This window comes from Eurosta solidaginis, chromosome 2 (assembly GCF_040869045.1).
Source record: "Eurosta solidaginis isolate ZX-2024a chromosome 2, ASM4086904v1, whole genome shotgun sequence".
NCBI classification, from domain to species: domain Eukaryota; kingdom Metazoa; phylum Arthropoda; class Insecta; order Diptera; family Tephritidae; genus Eurosta; species Eurosta solidaginis.
Window position 1 is genome coordinate 246,007,029 of NC_090320.1, and position 20,068 is coordinate 246,027,096.

The window sequence follows — 20,068 nt, forward strand, 5'->3', positions numbered from 1 at the left end:
CTAAAAATACAATTTTAAAAATAGAAAGGTGACAAATTTGTTAAATAACGTAACTAAAAGTAACACAAGACTTATTTTTTACTGTAAAGAAATGCAACACACAAGGGCATATTTTATCGCTGCACCAATTTCTTACAAAGTTTGTTACAATTTTACTATTTATAGTACTATACTAAATATTTTAACATGCAAAAAGCCGAGCAGTCATATAAAAAAGTTGTAAAACAAATTATAAAGGTAAATTCATAAGCCAACGCAAAAAAGCGCCTATATTAACAAATCACGTGCACTGTCGCTACACTCAAATTGTTGTAGAACGGACGCGCATGCGTAGCGCCACAACCAAAAAGAAACGAGTAAAATGCTCCTTAAGCTTTGAATATGATGCGCGTGCGCTTAATTGTGTGTGCATTTTAATGGTGTTTATGTGTGAGTGTGTTGTAAATTTAAAGTGGCCATCAGTTGAAAGCAATGCCATTAAAAAATATGGGCAAGCAGGTGTATATGTAATAAATTTTGTACAGAAGTAGTCGTTGAAAACATAAACAAGCCCCAACTTAACGTTTGAAGTTTAAAGGAAATACTTAAGTTGTTTTCTTTTTTCTATTGCATTTACATTTGTACAATCATGGAAAGGGTTTACCGCAAAATTAAAGCTGTTTTACTGTTTTCGTTTTAATAATTTTAGTGCGCTCGAAATTTAAGATAATTATCCAAACATAAAACTAATGACCACAAACTAATAAAATCAGTGAAGCACATATGAGACAACATTAAGACAACAAAATCGAAGCGAACCTGAAAGCAGCACTGATTTTTTACACGAATTTTTTTCAACCTCTTTGAATTAAAAAAACAAAGAGTAAAAATAGTAAAAATTAAAAACACAAATTTTTTCAGTATGTCATAGCTCAATATTTTTAGTCATCACTGTATTTCTCTGCAAGCAATCAAAACTAAATAAATCATATCAAGTTCATCATGCTATTTTGTTGTTGTTATTGTTATTAATGTTGTTAACAGTGCACGCCTAATTGTTATTCCATTATCATGACCCTCAAGCACCCCATTTTAGTGTGAAATTTGTATTGTAAATTTTTATACTCAGTTGAGCAGAGCTCACAGAGTATATTAACTTTGATTGGATAACGGTTGGTTGTACAGGTATAAAGGAATCGAGATAGATTGAGCCATGACCGTCCGTCCGTCCGTCTGCCCGTTAACACGACAACTTGAGTAGCTTTTGAGGTATCTTTTGGTATGCAGGTTCCTGGACACTCATCTCAGATCGCTATTTAAAACGAACGATATCGGACAATAACCACGCCCACTTTTTCGATATCGAAAATTTCGAAAATGCGAAAAAGTGCGATAATTCATTACCAAAGACGGATAAAGCGATGAAACTTGGTAGGTGAGTTGAACTTATGACGCAGAATAGAAAATTAGTAAAATTTTGGACAATGGGCGTGGCACCACCCACTTTTAAAAGAAGATAATTTAAAAGTTTTGCAAGCTGTAATTTAGCATTCGTTGAAGATATCATGATGAAATTTGGCAGGAACATTTTAACAAAAAATTTATCTTCACAGTATATAAGTAAATTCTGTCAAGATTCGACTCAGTAATGATATGGTGCAATAAAATACAAAAATAAAAGAAAATTTCAAAATGGGCGTGGCTCCGCCCTTTTTCATTTAATTTGTCTAGGATACTTTTAATGCCATAAGTCAAACAAAAATTTAGCAATCCTTGTGAAATTTGGTAGGGGCTTAGATTCTAGAACGATAACTGTTTTCTGTGAAAAAGGGCGGAATCGGTTGAAGCCACGCCCAGGTTTTATACACAGTCGACCGTCTCACCTTCCGCTCAGCCGCTAACACGATAACTTGAGCAAAAATCGATATATCTTTACTAACCTCAGTTCATGTACTTATCTGAACTCACTTTGTATTGGTGTAAAAAATGGCCGAAATCCCACTATGACCACGCCCACTTTTTCGATATCGAAAGTTACGAAAAATTTAAAAAAAATGCCATAATTCTATACCAAATACGAAAAAAGGGATGAAACATGGTAATTGGATTGGTTTATTGACGCAAAATATGACTTTAGAAAAAACTTTGCAAAATGGGTGTGACACCTACCATATTAAGTAGAAGCAAATGAAAAAGTTTTGCAGGGCGAAATCAAAAGCCCTTGGAATATTCGAAGGATAACTGTTCGTGATATTACATATATAAATAAATTTTCGGTACCCGACAGATGATGTTCTAGGTCACCCTGGTCCACATTTTGGTCGATATCTAGAAAACGCCTTCACATATACAACTACCACCACTCCCTTTTAAAATCCTCATTAATACCTTTCATTTATATCGTACAAACAAATTCTAGAGTCACCCCTGGTCCTATACAACTAAGACCCACTCCCTTTTAAAATAGTCATTTGCACCTTTCATTTGATACCCATATCGTACAAACAAATTCCAAAGTCACCCCTGGTCCACCTTTATGGCGATATCTCGAAAAGGCGTCCACCTATAGAACTAAGGCCCATGCCTTTTAAAATAGTCATTTACACCTTTCATTTGATACCCATATCGTACAAACAAATTCCAGAGTCACCCCTGGTCCACCTTTATGGCGATATCTCGAAAAGGCGTCCACCTATAGAACTAAAGCCCACGCCCTTTTAAAATACTCATGAACACTTTTCATTTGATACCCATATCGTACAAACAAATTCTAGAGTCAGTCCTGGTCCACCTTTATGGCGATATCCCTAAATGGCGTCCACCCATAGAACTATGGCCTACTTCCTCTTAAAATACTCTTTAATACCTTCCATTTGAAACACATGTCATACAAACACATTCCAGGGTTACCCTAGGTTCATTTTCCTACATAGTCATTTTCCCTTATTTTGTCTCCATAGCTCTCAGTTACACCCGAACTTAGCCTTCCTTACTTGTTTTTATCTCAAATACACGTAGTACATAAGCGTTTAATTTAAGTTCCCGACCGTAACAATTGAATGGAAGAATCAAAAAATTAAAACTCATCGAATGATAATTTGAAAAATGTGAAATCAAGGCATTTATTTGATGTTGTTATTGTACCTTCTCTAGTTACTGCTAATGTGGTTATATTTTTTTCTATGTTCAGCTGAAAGCTGAATTTGTTTCTGTAACTTGATTTTCGTTATAAAGCAACTACATATATACGAATCGTCAGTTTAGAGTGCAAATCAGCTAACTGATATAAAAAAAAAATGTACATAACAAGCAAAAACTATTTAATTTTTTCATAGAAATAAAAGGAAATGTACACGTCATAAAGTTTATTAACTTTGTGTGTAGCCAACATTTGATGTTACTGTTATGCCAGGTTGATGCATAAGCTCTTGTTCCAGTAAACTGTATCAAAACTCATTTTGGAAAAATTGTACTTAGCGGGATTTGCACTCTTAGCCGACGATGTACTTTTGAGCTACGTCAGTTTGTAACGAATAATCAGCTTTGCTGTGTATTGCAAAAATTTAAAATTTTTTCAATAACTGTCGTCGAGTTATCGGTGTGTTAAAGCATTGACAAATCGATAACACGCCAATAGCAAGCTGATAACTATCCGATAATAAATTGATAACATTTCGATAACTTTTTGATAAACAATAGTTAACTTGTTCATAATAAACCGATAAATTTTCGATAGTAAGCAGCTAACATTTCGATAAAAAATCTATAACAAATTGTTAACACTATCATAATAGGTCAATAACTATTCGAAATCGAATCGATAACTTTTTGATAACATATCGATATTTTTTCATAAAACCTATCCTGTCGATGATATATCGATAACTTTTCGATGACATAAGAATAGTTTTGCGATAGTAACTCAATGCCTTTTTGTTAACACGACGTTAACTTTGCCATACATAGTTAATTTGTTTTCGATTATCAAACGATAACAAATCGACAATTTTTAATAAAAAAAATCAATAACCTTCCGACAACACACTGGTAAATTTTCGATAGCAAATCGATAACTTTTAACCAACAAATTGATAACTTTTCGATGAATAATACATAGCTTTTCGACAAAAAATCAATAAATTTTCGATGCCAAATCGATAAAAAATTGCAAAAATTTCGATAGCATTCGGATAATTTTAGATATTATATCTACAACGACAAATAATCAATAACTATTCGATAAAAAAACCAATAACTCGTTAATAGGTTAGTAGGCCAGTATCAGTTGGCCCGTTGTGGTACCACAGAAAGACACCATTAACCACCCCCTTCGAACCATTTCGAGGACTTGATAAAAGCTACCAACTCCATTATATCATGCTCCCAGACCTGGCGGAGATTGGTCAGGAAGGGAAGTTCCAGACAGCGTTGTCTGGGGCTACTTAGCGCCGGGGAGTTGCAGATGAGGTGCATGACCGTTTCCTCTTCCTCGTCTTCTTTACAACTTCTGCAGCATCATGCAGGAGCGCCCTTCTAGCCTTTCCGCATGCCATCCGTTGAGGCAGTGCCAGTCAGAACTGCTACAAGTGATGAGATTTTGTCCCTGCTTAGGGTGTAGACGTAACGGGATCTCTTAGTATCCCATTTAGGCCAGGATTGCTTTAATGTTCTAAACCCCGGGGTTAGTAGCCATCCTTCGTTGGCTTGATTGTTGGTATACTCTTTTAGCATTAGCTTGCAAGTGGGAAAAGGCATACCTAGGCGTTCTTTGTCAGGAAGAATCTGTCTGGTAGTACCCTGCCTAGCAAGTTCGTCTGCAGCGCAGTGTCCGTCTATGTCCCTGTGTCCCGGGAAACTCGTTAATAAAAAAAAATAGATTACTTATTGATACCCTTTGTTATCGAAGGCTGAAAGATGTCTACACATCAATTGTCTTTTAAAATGGTTGAGAAATAAAGTTTTTTTTAACTTGACGCACTCGTAAACCCGTTTTTTTCGCCGTAACTCACTTTGAGGTGATTGTTTGGCTCGATTCATGATTAACTGGATTGCCCCTGGAAAAAAAAATTCGTAGTAAAATTTTTTGGATTTTGTAAACAGTTGCGAAGACGAAAGTCGACACTGGTGATGGCATAACGCCGAAACCGGTTTGTCTCGTAACTAAATTTGAAAAGGGATAATGGAAAATCGTTCCAATATATAGCAGTTTATTTTCTTTGATTTTAGAAAAAAAATTCAAGGATTTGTTTAAATAAAGCTATGGGAATAAATTTCGAAGACCATTTCGAAAAAAATTGAAAAAAGTTAAAGAAAATTTCCAACTTTTTGTTTCCTGAATTTTTTGAGCTTTCAGCTTTGCAGTCTTATCAATTTTAAATAAAAAAAAAAAAAACAAAATTGGCATCGATATTTTTCTCCGAAGAGTGTTTTGGATTTTTCTCCTTCAGTTATAAAATTCATAAAAGTATTTTCGTAAATTTTCGAAAATAAAAAGAGAATTATTTCATCGACAAGATTTTTATAGGATTTCTTCTCACTATGCCATTCTGCTTCAGCTGTTATCAAAAAGTAACTTCTTTTATATATACTAATAAATGTGCACCCACTAGAAAGCATCTTTATCTTAGAGAAATATCTAACTCTTAAGAGTTTTTCTCATTTTACAGTAGTTTATTACTTGTTTGCTTTTAACGGCAATTAGCCACACCATTAATGGCTTCTTTAGATCTAGTAACAATCTATGTTTATTCTATTGGTAGCTTTATAGCTTTTTAATTTTTTGATTCGAGCATTACCAGAACTTGTCATTTGGTTTGTTTTCACATTTAAATGTTAATTTTTGCTTTTTTTTTTTGTTTGTTTGTTTTTTTTGTTAAGCAGTCAACCATTCAACCGAAAAAAACTATTGCCTAAATTTACTTATCACTTTACACCTGCCATGTGATGCTTTTGACCTCATTTGCTAATGAGTTTTTTAAACATAATAATACAATTTTTATGAGTTCTTTCTTTTGATATGATGACAGTTTACGTTCGGCAAAGAGAAATGAATCGCTATTCAATTTAAAAAAATAAATAAAATAAAAATTTACTATTGAAAAGAAAAATGAAACAGAAAGTTTCTTCTTGACTATTATTTATGGATAAAAATCAATTAGATATGCTTTGTCAATTAAAGAAGCGATAAATAAAAAACAAACACAAATTTGTAAAAAAGAATAACAAAAAGTAAGAATGGCGTAGAGAAAGTAAAAGCTGCAAGTGCGTAAACGAAAGATTTAAGACAAAAACTTGTTGCTGCTTTCAACAAGAGAATACCGAAGAGAATACCGAATAAGCGAAATTTGAAAAGAAGCAAAACATCTTGAAAGCGCGTTTTGTATGGCTTAAAAGAGAAAAGCTACATTGTACAACTTTTACTTTTCGCTTCAAAAAAAAACTTCACAGATGCATGTGGCGCGTCCATTGTTCTTTCAATTTAAAACTGCTTGGAATTGCTGTAATTAATATCTACTTCCAACAGCGAACAGAAAAATATCAGCCGCAATTTGTATAAACATTTCGTCACCTGAATTAATTTTTACTTTTTGATAGTCTAAGCAAAAAATTCTATTAATTTAGTAACTGAAACTATGCTAAACAAACTCAAAAACATTTTCGAAAATGCAAGGTTCGATTCGAGCTCAAGGCCAGAACAATACTTTTTTTTTATATAATCATAATTATTATTATTATTTTTTATTTTTCTATAATTAAAAAACTGTATTTTGTTTTTGGCTTTTCGCGCTGTCAATGCTGCTTTGCAGTCGACGAATAGATGATGAGTGTCGATTCTCTCGTCGTGGGTCTTCTCCAGGATCTGGCGCATTGTAAATATCTGAACAATAGTAGATTTTTTGGGCAAAAATATCAGTTTTTATTTACAGAATTGGAGCTGTACGCCCGATAATTATAGGGCAAACGTAAATTTTTCCTTTTAGGTTTTACGCGTTTCTATGTTCCGGCATCTTCTTTAGGGAGCCTAGTTTTTATATAAAAAAGCTTTTCTTAAATGAGAGCTTTCGAATTCTAATCTTTCCAAAGGTTGGAGGAATATTTATTTGGTTGTATGTTGGGAAAAATGTCTAGGGTCTTCAAAAGGCCACACTGTCTTGTCAGACTAGACAAACTTTTTTAGAATCGATGGTTAGTTTGATGATGGACCAGCAATTACTTCCAACCGAAGAGTTATCAAAATCACATCACAGAAACTCTTCCCCCCCCCCCAAGTCAAGTCAGTTGAAGGCAGCAGCTTCAACCGCAACAAAAAATTAATGTCTTGAAAAATAAAAAAGAGTCTGCATAAATGATCATTACACGCTGCACCTACGAAAACCAAAGTCATACACAAGTATCTTTTTACACGTTAGCTTAAATGCCGCTACCTACATATTAAAGCGCGCCTGAGAATGGCATTGATGCTCTGCGCATGCGCACATCTTTCACTTTTATTAATGCCGCATACATTTTTGTATATAAAATATTTCTTTATTATTTATTATTATTTTCCCTCACTAGGGTAGGCACCTTGTCGTTGGTGTGAGGGCTTAGCCGAACTCCATAGCGCCCGACTATGAGGCGGAGCTGTTTAGGACTGACATCTACGCCGTTTCGCCTCATAGGAGGGCGGCGGGATGTCGGTGACCAAGAACTGCCAACCCCTAATCCAGGGTGTTATGCGGACCGTGCCTATTGGACGATTTGCAGCCAGGGGATAAATTCGGCTGTATTCGAACGGAGCCTTCCCGATACCGGGCCATCTCGGGAAGTATTTATGGCCTTACCGCAGTAAGGGGCGCTGCTGTGGCGGACGGTTCTTTCCCCGTATATAATACTGGACCGCTGAGCCCGCCTTGTCGGGCAGGTGGTCGTACGACCAAGATGAACAACTCATTACCTGAACGTAATAAGGAGGATGTAAAGAGGAGGACTGAGTCGCAATCCAGGGACGACAAATACGAATTAAGCGATGCGTCGGACTCGGGGAGCGAGAGTAGTGCTGATTCAATGAACTCCGTGTTGGAGAAGCACACAAATGAAAACGGAGTAGAAGAGTGGAGAAGGGTACGGAGCAGAGGAAGTAAAAGAGCTCTCTCGCAGTACCGTGCAGCACTAAGAATTGTACAACGCTTGGGAGCAGTGGTCGACCCAACAGAAGTGGAGATCGAGCGCTTGGAATGGGCCCATGAAGCGGTAGAAGTAGGTCGAAGGCAGTTCAAAAGGTTTGCTGCGAGAAACCCTCGGTTCTGCAACCGGTACGAGGAGGAAGAAGCGTCGAATGGCAGAATGAAGAGGCAACGTTCGGCAGAAGGCGACAAGCCTGCTTTCAAGAGGCAGAAAGGACCCAGTCCTAGAGCCGCGAGGCAGGGCAGTCGCATAGACAAGACAAGTAGGCCCAAAGCTGTAAGACAGATGGGTTCCAATAGCGAGGTAGCAACTACCTCGAAAGCTGCCAGTCAGAGGGAAGTTCCAACTACGGAAGTAGGAGATAAGCCAAAGGGAGATAACACTAAGACTCCGGCTTTCTCGGAGGCGCTAAAGGGAGTTAACGCGAAGACTCCGGTGTTCTCGGAGGTTCCAAAGGGAGATAACACTAAGACTCCTGCTTTTCCCGAGAAGATGAGTGATGTGGCAAAGCAGTCACTGACTGTGGCGCTGGTTGATCGTAGCAGTCCGTTCGGACAAATGACTACTGAAAGGTGGAGATCTGTGGAAAGGGAGCTTATTAGCTTAATGCTTAAGATGATGCGGGAACAACCAAGTAAGCCCCTTCCAACCTTTGATTCGGGGGGATGGTATAATGGTGTGAAGATGATAGCGTGCGACAACATCGCGAGCTTGCGGTGGCTGGAGGAAGTCGTTCCAAACCTCCAAAGGCAAGGCACGAACGCGCGGTTTGAGGTGGTGGATAAAGCGCAAATCCCCACGGTACCAAAAGTTAAGGTATGGATACCATGCGTGATGAAGTCGGAGGATACACTGCGACTTCTGCAGAATCAGAATCCGAACATACCGACACAGGATTGGAAGGTACTTACTGTATCTCAGCCTACCGAGGATGGTCAGTTCTACATCTTCCAAATAAACAAGCAGGCGGAGGATATTTTGTACACGCAGCTTGGCAAAATGTCCTTTGGCACTGGCAAAATTTACATGCGACTCAGGAAAAGAAGTCCCGAGGATAAAAATCCTAACACGCTGGAAGTGGGCGAAGTCGAAAAGGACCTCAGAAGCCTAAGGGAAAAAAGACAGGTGGAGGTCCCCGACGTCACCACGAACGTGCTAGAAGAGGACCAAACGCTAAATGGTGCTGTGACTCGCACAGAGGAACACACGGCACAACATTCACGAGGGGCTGAAGGGCGCCTCGAATACTCTAAACCAAAAGGGCAAGAGGAGGACGACGACGTCAAGACGAAGGTGCTGGAGGGGGACAAACAGCCCAATGGTGCTGCGAGTCCTACAGATAAACCTCCAACACAGTAAAGTGGCGTCGAGCGAACTCCTCCTAACCCTTGAGGAGGGTTCGTTTGACGTGGCGCTGATCCAGGAGCCGTGGCTCTCATCGGGAGGAAAGGTTTCTGGACTTAGCGCGCGCGGGTTTGGCGTTTACTACGCACAAACGGAAGGACGGGTGCGAGCTGTAGTAATGGTAAGGAAACAGCTGCATTCATATATGCTGCCTAATTACACCACCGAGGATCTCGTAGCGGTGGCCGTTGAGCAAAAGAATAAGCAGGCATTTATCCTGGCGTCCTGCTACATGGCCCATGCTGCGGAGGTTCCACCGATGGAGTGCAAAAGGCTAGTACAGGAGGAAGGGCGCAAAGGGCGGTTGGTCATAGGCGCAGATGCAAATGCGCACCACAATGCGTGGGGAGGAGCAGATACGAACGAGAGAGGCGAATCTCTATTTTGTTACATCCTGCAAACCAATTTGCAGATAGCCAACAGGGGAAATGTTCCTACATACATTGGTCCAACATCCAGCAATGTTCTTGATATTACATTGAGCTCCGAGCGTGATATATCAAGGTATGATTGGATGGTTCTCGATAGACCATCCTTCTCCGACCATGCGTATATAAGCTTCAGCATCCCACTAAAGAGGGTAGAGAAGGGAGGAACCTTTAGAAACCCTAGGGCAACGAATTGGACTAAATTCCAGAAACATGTAGAAACGAAACTGGGACAACCCAAAGAGGTTGCTAATGTAGAGGAACTGGAGGAGTCGAATGAATTCCTAACAAGGACGCTTATGACTGCGTATAACAAGGCTTGCCCTCTAAGAAGATTCAGAGGAAAAGCAAAGCCGCCATGGTGGAGCAATGAGCTGAGTCTTCTAAGAAGACAGGTAAAAGAAATATTTAAACTCGCAAAGACCGCGGAAAGCGAAGCGTGTCGGGACGAGTACAGGGATCTACTGAGGATCTATAAGCGTGAAATTACCAGGGCGAAGAGAAACTCATGGAAAAGTTTCTGTACGGACATAGAGTGCTCCAGTGAAACAGCACGGTTGAAAAAAGTCCTAGCAAAGGGAAACATAGTCCAGGGACTAATAAAGAAAGAGAACGGGGAATGGTCACGTGATAGTGAGGAATCCCTTGAGGTGCTTCTCGATACACATTTCCCATCGGGAGACGGTTTAGAAGAACCAGCAGACATCACTCACACTTCGATCACGGAGCTAGTGGTGCCGGGCTTGGTGACCGATACCAAGATCGAGTGGGCAGTGAAGACGTTTTCTAAGTTTAAATCGCCGGGCCCAGATGGTATATTCCCGGCCATGCTACAAGTCTTAAGTAGGGCGGTCGTGGAATGGCTTCAAATAATATTCGATGGGTGCATAAGACTGAATCATGTACCGCACTCTTGGAGAACTGCTCGTGTAGCTTTTCTACCAAAGGCGGGGAAGATCGGTCACGTGTATCCCAAAGACTATAGACCCATTAGCTTAACATCATTTCTGCTCAAAACCTTTGAGAGGCTGATAGATGTGTACATAAAGTCCAACGTGGATGAAAAGCTGCTCTCCACAACACAGCATGCGTACACCAAAGGCAAGTCGGTAGACACCGCATTGCATAGGGTGGTAATAAGCATAGAGAAATCCCTGGAATATAAGGAGTATGCTCTAGGAGTCTTCTTGGACATTGCCGGGGCTTTCAATAATGTTGCAAAATGGGCGATTATGGATGGTCTTAATTACATTAAAGTACATCCTGCCTTAATCAGATGGATCGGCTGCATGTTAAATTGCAGGAAGATTACATCACAATGGGGATTGTACGAGGCCACGAAATCAGTGGACAGGGGCACGCCGCATGGAGGGGTGCTATCACCTCTGCTGTGGACACTGGTCATCAACCAACTGCTCAGGCAATTCGATGAGGGACCCATAAAACTTACGGCTTACGCAGATGACGTTGCAATTGTCATAAGTGGAAAATGCCTTCCAACGATTAGTTCTTTGATGGATCGGGCGCTTCGGGATATTCATACCTGGGCATCTAATGTCGGGCTGAAAGTCAATGCGGAGAAGACGGATATGGTCTTGTTTACAAAGAGGTACAAGGTCCCAAATTCGACCAGGCCTAAGTTAGGAGCGGTGACCTTACAGGAGAAACCTTGCACAAAATATCTAGGAATCATCCTAGACAGTAAGCTGTCATGGAAGCTCAACGTGGAGGAGAGAGTCAAGAAGGCCTCAACGGCACTCTATGCATGTAAAAGAATGCTGGGGTGTACGTGGGGCCTATCGCCCTCTCTTTCTCATTGGGTTTTTACAGCGATTGTAAGCCCTATTCTATACTATGGAGTTCTTGTTTGGTGGAAAGCCACACAAAAAACAACATACCTCAAAAAATTAGAGGGGGTATGCAGACTATCGATGCTTTGCATTACGGGAGCCCTGAAAACAACCCCGACGGCTGCACTGTATGCCATTCTGCACATTCCACCTGTAGACCTGGTAGCAAAGAACAAAGCGTTAACGACCGCAACCAGGCTCGATGCTTCGGGGCAGCTTGAGCGCCGACCATATGGCCATAGTAGTATAGCGTCCTCAGTCACAAGACGAACAGACTACATGATTCCCTACCTGCACTTTGAGGGAGATCTTAAGGCCACAATAGAGGTGGACGGTTGGCGCAAGGGTGCGCAAATGGCGGACGAGGCGATACATGTGTACATCGATGGTTCCAAAATAGTGGAAGGAGTAGGGTCTGCGGTATACTGCGCTGATCCGGAATTAAGCAGATCCTACAGGCTGCCGGATTACTGTAGCGTTTTCCAAGCGGAAATATTAGCCGTAACCAAAGCATTAGAAACCCTGGAAGAGAATAGCTTAAGCTGCAACCGTGTTAACTTTTATATTGACAGTCAAGCAGCAATTAAGGCAATAATCTCGCATAGCACAGCATCTAAATGCGTGTTAGAGTGTAAGCAGTCTCTGGAGAGAATCGGGACAGGGAGAAGCATACATCTATATTGGGTCCCAGGGCATATGGGAATAGATGGGAATGAAAAAGCGGACGAATTAGCTAAAAAGGGCGCATCCCTTGAAGCTTGCTCCGTAGACGTCCCAATTAGATTGGGCGAGATTAAGCGAAGGCGAGAGGTGCACATGATCGACCAAGCAGAAAAGGCGTGGGTTCAAGCGCGGGGCTGTAAAGTGTCGAAGATTATGTGTAGGTCTTACAACCTTAGATTAACACAGTTGCTTCTATCATTAAAAAGAGAGGACTGTAGACTCATGACGGGTATTCTGACTGGACACTGCCTTCTGGCGTCACATGCCTTTAAATTAGGCTTGGTCAGTGATAGCAGGTGTAGGAAGTGCGGGTTAGAGGAGGAAACGATCGAGCACGTTCTGTGCTCGTGCCCTGCACTTGCCAGGCTAAGACTCCAGCTATTAGGAGTGATACAGCTGTCAGATCTAGAAGCAGCAAGTGGCTTAAGTCCTAGGAAGCTTCTAGTATTTGCCAAGAGGACGGAGTTATTTTATAACATAGGTCCTGGTTTTTGATAGGGTTTTTCAGTTTGGTCGTTAAAACAAACTTCTGGTAACACTACGGACTCAATCAGTCTATGTGAGGTCCTCATGGACCGGCCAGTTCAACCTACCTACCTATTATTATTTTTTTATTGTTATTTAGATTACATATGTGCATAAATACTTACTTTTTACTTGATTTCAAATGTATATTACACACACACATTTATATGCACGAATATCTTAAATTTATTGCGTATATTATATTAATGATCATATTTTGTTAATGATCATATTTTGGCTTCTTTAAACTATGGCACATTTCGCAAACAAATTCCTTCAGAAATTTAATTTAACATATTTGGTCATTTGACGGTGTACCCTTTGGGCAACTTATGAAAAAAACAAATATATTCCAAACAAATATGCAAACAAAAACATTTTGGTAGCATTAAATTAATTTTGTATAGATATAAAAGGTAGCAAAGAAAGGTAGTCAAAAATCCATTAGCACAAAGAAAGCTGTGAAAGGTAAATTAAAGCAAAAGTAGGTGCGTTGCTCTGCTACTCGCAATGCCTTTTGATGCGAATAAAGGGTGGTTAAACAAAGTTGGGTGAGGTTGAAATTTCCGGTCAATAAAAACCTTACATAGACAGAATATGTCCATGGTGTTACCAGAATTAGTTTGACGACGAAACAGGGGAGCCCCTACCCGGTGCCAGGACTTATATTTAAGAATAACTCCGGCCTCTTGGAAAATGCTACAAGTTTTCTAGGACCTAGGGCTGAGCAAAGTTTTTCCAATGCTCCTTTGTATTCTAGAGCACGTCTTCATGAGCATCAATATATATTGATGCGACTGCAGCTTAAACACGATTCCTCCAGAATTTCTGCTACTTTCTCCACGCCTATTATTTCCGCTTGAAAGACACTGCATTAATCTTGCAATCTTTAGGGTCTACTTATTTATGGATCGACATAAAAGCAGACCTGACCCCATAAATTTACTGCTGAAACAATGTATAACATCACAGAATATAGCTTAATAGCGTAAATTAACTTATCAGAACATAACATGACTTTACAAAAGGAGCACAAAATAAACACAAATTGAAAGTGACATGAGATTACTTTAATAACACAACTTAACATAACACAATATAATATAACATAACATAATATAATACAACATAGCATAACATAACATAGCATAACATAGCACAATATAACATAACATAACATTACAAAACATAACATAACATTGTTAAAAAAAAATTACTACTGAAACAATCCATGACATGTTTAAAACAAGTAAGGAAGGATAAGTTCGGGTGTAACCGAACATTACATACTCAGTTGAGAGCTGTGGAGACAAAGTAAGGGAAATCACCATGTTGTAAAAGGAACCTAGGGTAACCCTGGAATGTGTTTGTATGACATGTGTATCAAATGGAAGGTATTAAAGAGTATTTTAAGAGGAAGTGGGCCATAGAGCTATAGATGGACGCCATTTAGGGATATCGCCATAAAGGTGGATCAGGCCTGACTCGAGAATTTGTTTGTACGATATGGGTATCAAATGAAATGTGTTAATGATAATTTTAAAAGGGAGTGGACCTAAGTTCGATAGGTGGACGTCTTTTCGAGATATCGCCATAAAGGTGGACCAGGGGTGACTCTAGAATTTACTTTGTACGATATGAGTATCAAATAAAAGGTATTAATGAGTATTTTAAAAGAGCGTGGGCCTAAGTTCTATAGACGTACACCTTTTCGAGATATCGCCATAAAAATGGTCCAGGGGTGACCCTAGAATTTGTTTGTACGATATGAGTATCGAATGAAAGGTGTTAATGAGTATTTTAAGAGGGCGTGGGCCTTAGTTCTATATGTGGACGCCTTTTCGAGATATCGCCATAAACGTGGACCAGGGGTGACTCTAGAATTTGTTTGTACTATATGGGTGTCAAACGAAAAGTGTAATAAGTGTTTTAAAAGGGAGTGGGCCTTTGTTCTATGGTTGGACGCCTTTTCGGGATATCGCCATAAACGTGGACCAGGGGTGACTCTAGAATGCGTTTGTACAATATGGGTATCAAATGAAAGGTGCTAATGAGTATTTTAAAAGGGTATGGGCCTTAGTTCTATAGATGGACGCCTTTTCGAGATATCGCCATAAAGGTGGATTAGGGGTGACACTAGAATTTGTTTGTACGATATGGGTATCAAATGAAAGGTGTCAATGAGTATTTTAAAAGGGAGTGGGCCTTAGTTCTATAGGTGGATGCCCTTTCGAGATATCGCCATAAAGGTGGGCCATGGGTGACTCTAGAATTTTTGTGTACGATATGGGTATCAAATGAAAGGTGTTAATGAGTATTTTAAAAGGGTGTTTGCCTTAGTTCTATAGGTGGACGCCTTTTCGAGATATCGCCATAAAGGTGGACCAGGGGCGACTCTAGAATTTGTTTGTACGATACGGGTATCAAATGAAAGGTGTATGTGAGTATTTTAAAAGGGCGTGGGCCTTAGTTCTATAGGTGGACGCTTTTTCGAGATATCGACATAAAGGTGGACCACGGGTGACTCTAGAATTTGTTTATACGATATGGGTATCAAATGAAAGGTGTTAATGAGTATTTTAAAAGGGAGTGGGCCTTAGTTCTATAGGTGGATGCCTTTTCGAGATATCGCCATAAAGGTGGGCCAGGGGTGACTCTAGAATTTTTTTGTACGATATGGGTATCAAATGAAAGGTGTTAATGAGTATTTTAAAAATGCGTGGGCCTTAGTTCTATATGTGGACGCCTTTTCGAGATATCGCCATAAGCGTGGACCAGGGGTGACTCTAGAATGTGTTTGTACGATATGGGTATCAAATTAAAGGTATTAATGACGGTTTTAAAAGGGAGTGGCCCTTAGTTGTATATGTGAAGGCGTGGACCAGGGTGATCCAGAACATCATCTGTCGGGTACCGCTAATTTATTTATATATGTAATACCACGTACAGTATTCCTTCCAAGATTCCAAGGGCTTTCGATTTCGCCCTGCAGAACTTTTGTCATTTTCTTCTACTTAATATGGTAGATGTCACACCCATTTTACCAAGTTTTTTTCTAAAGTTATATTTTGCGTCAATAGACCAATACAATTACCATGTTTCATTCCTTTTTTCGTATTTGGTATATAATTATGGCATTATTTTCATTTTTCGTAATTTTCGATATCGAAAAAGTGGGCGTGGTCATAGTCGGATTTCGGCCATTTTTTACACCAATACAAAGTGAGTTCAGATAAGTACGTGAACTGAGTTTAGTAAAGATATATCGATTTTTGCTCAGCGGAAGGACAGACGGTCGACTGTGTATAAAAACTGGGCGTGGCTTCAACCGATTTCACCCTTTTTCACAGAAAACAGTTATCGTCCTAGGAGCTAAGCCTCTACCAAATTTCACAAGAATTGGTTAATTTTTGTTCGACTTATGGCATTAAAAGCATCCTAGACAAATTATATGAAAAAGGGCGGAGCCACGCCCATTTTGAAATTTTCTTTTATTATTTTGTTACAAATAGACGATTCTATTCCATGTCCAGGAGGCTGTGGCAGCTTTTTCTGCATTAAATGTAGTAATATGAAAAAACAGGAAATCAAATTGCTGAGTGAAAACGCAAATATTAAGTGGTTTTGTAATCAGTGCACATTATGTGATACAAATATGAAATTTATTGAAATCAAACATTTGATAGAAAATTGCGACCAAAACAAAATCGGAAAGAGAGAAATGAAAGACATAATTGAAGAAGCCTTGTTTAATAAGATTCAAAAGCTGAAAACTAGTCTGATTACAGATTTCAACTCATTGCTTGAGCATAATGTGGAAATTAAAATTTGCCAAATGAAGAAAGATATATTAACAGAGCTATCGAAAACATTAGAAAATAATAACGAAAAAATAAACACCACTCTACAAAATGCCAATAGCAAAACAATAACAATAAAGTTACATATGCTGAAGCTGTAGCACAAAAGGAAAATAGAATTGTTATTAAACCAAAAGATAAAGCAAAGAAAAATAAACATACAAAAGAAGCATTAAAAACAGTGATAGAGCCAACCGAATGTCATGTGACGGGAGTGAAAGAAATAAACAACGGAGGGATTGTAGTTCAATGCAAGAATAAAGAGTCATGCGAACTACTGCAGAAGAAAATAGCGGAACAAATTGGAAAAGAGTTCGAGGCAGAGAAAACTAAAGACAAGGGAGAAATGAAGAAAATATTTAAAGTGCTTAGTTTAGCAGAGAGACTAAGCAGTGAGCGCTTAGTAGAATGCATTACGAAACAGAATAGTATATGTGAGGGTAAAGAGTTTAAAGTTGTAAAGATTTTTGAGAACTATAGTCGTAGAGAAGAATGTTTAATGCACTTGTTGAAACAGATACAGAGACGTTTGAAAATATTTTGCACCAAAAGAGAATAAATATAAAGTGGGACTCTTGCATTACCATTGAGTACGTAAGAGTATTTAGATGCTTTAAACGTTTAGGTTTTAATCATAAGACTGTTGAATGCATTAACAAAAAAGCATGTAGTAAATGTGCAGAAAATCATGACTTAAAAGATTGCTCATCAAGTATTTTTAAGTGTGTAAATTGTTGTGAGCTTGTACATATAAAACTATTAGAAGCGGATATACACCATACTGCCTTTAGTCAGGAATGCCCCGCATATAAAAGATATATTGAAAGTAAATCTAGAACTAGAAAGTAGCAATCAAGAAATCAATATCCTATTTGTCTTTATCTTAATATTAATAGTATTTTAGGCAATAAAGAGAAACTCGAAAGACTAATTGAATTAAAAAATCCAGCTATAATATTATGTGCTGAGACATGTACCACTAATGAAATTTCAAATTCAGAGTTAAATATACATACTTACAAACTAGTGCGTTGCGATTCACATAGTAGACATACTGGCGGTGTGCTGATTTACGTACATAATTCAATTGAATACAACATTAAATTCAACAAAGCAATAGATAAAAATCTTTGGTGTATTTTTATTAAATTGAAGCACTTCAATCCAAAATGGCAAATTGGAGTGATATATCACTCTCCTAGTACAAGTGATGCCGATTTTATTAACTATTTGCGCAACGTCCTAGGTAGTACTTGCGAACTGTCAGGTAGCAATATTCTTGTAGGTGATTTTAATATCAATTTGAATAATAGCTCAACTTATAGCATTCAACTAATTGATCTTTTTAAATCATATTCAATGAATCAAAAAGTTGATTTTGATACCCGTATAACTGAGACATCTAAAATAAAATTGATTTACTCTTTTCGAATACTGACGATATAGTATGTGAAAAGTTAGATGAACACCAAATATCAGATCATGAAACCATCCAATTTAAAATTAAAAGCAGTCCTAGGTCAAAAATGAGAAGCCTTAAAAAAATTACTTCTTGGGAGTATTATAATACGGAAGCACTGATTAATCAATTGCGCTTGTACGATTTTAGCAACTCTAATAGAATTGCTTTAGAGTCCAAAGTAGGGCTGGTTAATAGCAATGTTTTAAATGCCATGCGAAACTTAACGTATGAAAAGGTAGTACACTTAAAGTTAATTAATAAATGGTATGACAATGAGTTAGCCAACATGAATAAATATAAATTTGAACTGTATAAACTAGCTCAAATATCCGGAGAATGGGATGAGTATAGAAATATAAAAAAAGAATATAAGAAGCTGGTAAAAATTAAAAAAATTAAGCATATGGAGCATAAGATACAGATGAATAGTAAAGATAGTAAAGCGATGTGGAAATATTTGAAATTCGCAATAAGTAGGGTTAATGAAGACCCTTCTTTCAAGAAAATGTTGATAAACGGTACAGCATATATGAATGAATCTAAAATTGCTAACAATCTAAATAAATATTTTGTTGATAGCATTGAGGATATTTGCAATAATATAGAAGAATTTGATACAGAAGTAAATTTTCCTATTCATTTAAATGGGATTTTCAAATTTGTAAAAGTTAGTACAGACGACGTCATCAAAATTGTCATGACGTTTAAATCTAAGCGAGGTGGTAAAAAGCTGTTATCAGATGGTGTTCTTAAAGACATGATATCATATCTGGGATACTTCTATGCGCAAATCATAAATGAAAGTTTAAGTAGTGGCATAGTTCCGGGTATTTGGAAAACTTCTACTATTGTGCCAATCGAAAAAGTTAATAACACAATAAAAGCAGAGGAGTTACGTCCAATAAATACACTGGCCAGTGATGAAAAGATTTTAGAACTTGTGGTAAAAAACCAGTTGGTTCAATACTTGGAAGAAAAAATATACTCATACCTCAACAATCAGGATTTAGAAAAAAACATTCCTGTGAAACAGCTTTGAATATGGTTTTAGCTGAATGGAAAGAAGAACTTAATAATAAAAAGGCGATAATAGCAGTTTTCATTGATCTTAAAAGAGTTTTCGAAACTATAGATAAAAAAATATTATTAGGAAAATTGGAAGGAATTGGTATTAGAGATGTTGAACTGGATTGGTTTAAAAATTTCTTAACAAATCGCAAACAAAGAACAGTAATTGGTTCCATAATATCAGACGAAGTGGATGTTAAGATTGGCCTACCCCAAGGCTCTGTTCTTGCACCAATTTTATTCAACATTTATATTAATGATATAAATTATGTTTTGAAATTCAGCTCCATAAAACTTTTCGCTGATGATGCTTTAATTTCTATAAATGGCAAAAATGAAAATGATATAAGAATCAAGTTACAAAGTGACTTAAACGCACTTTATATCTGGCTGTGTACAAACAGACTTAAAATTAATATAGAAAAAACTAAATACATGCTTATTTCAAGAAAAAACATTGCTAATTTGGAAACTATTACTATAAATAATATTGAAATAGAAAAATTAAATACGATTAAATATTTGGGTGTTCAGATTGATTGCAAATTAAAATTTGATGCCCATGTTGACTATTCAGTAAGTAAAATAGCAAAAAAATTATGG

At 38.0% G+C, this 20,068-nt stretch overlaps 1 protein-coding gene across 10 annotated transcripts in view; it reads left to right on the forward strand.

The window, feature by feature from the left end:
* The window catches only part of spir (spire type actin nucleation factor), a 422,518-nt gene that overhangs the window by 49,322 nt on the left and 353,128 nt on the right, over positions 1 to 20,068 (forward strand). The gene's annotated exons all lie outside the window — the stretch shown is intronic.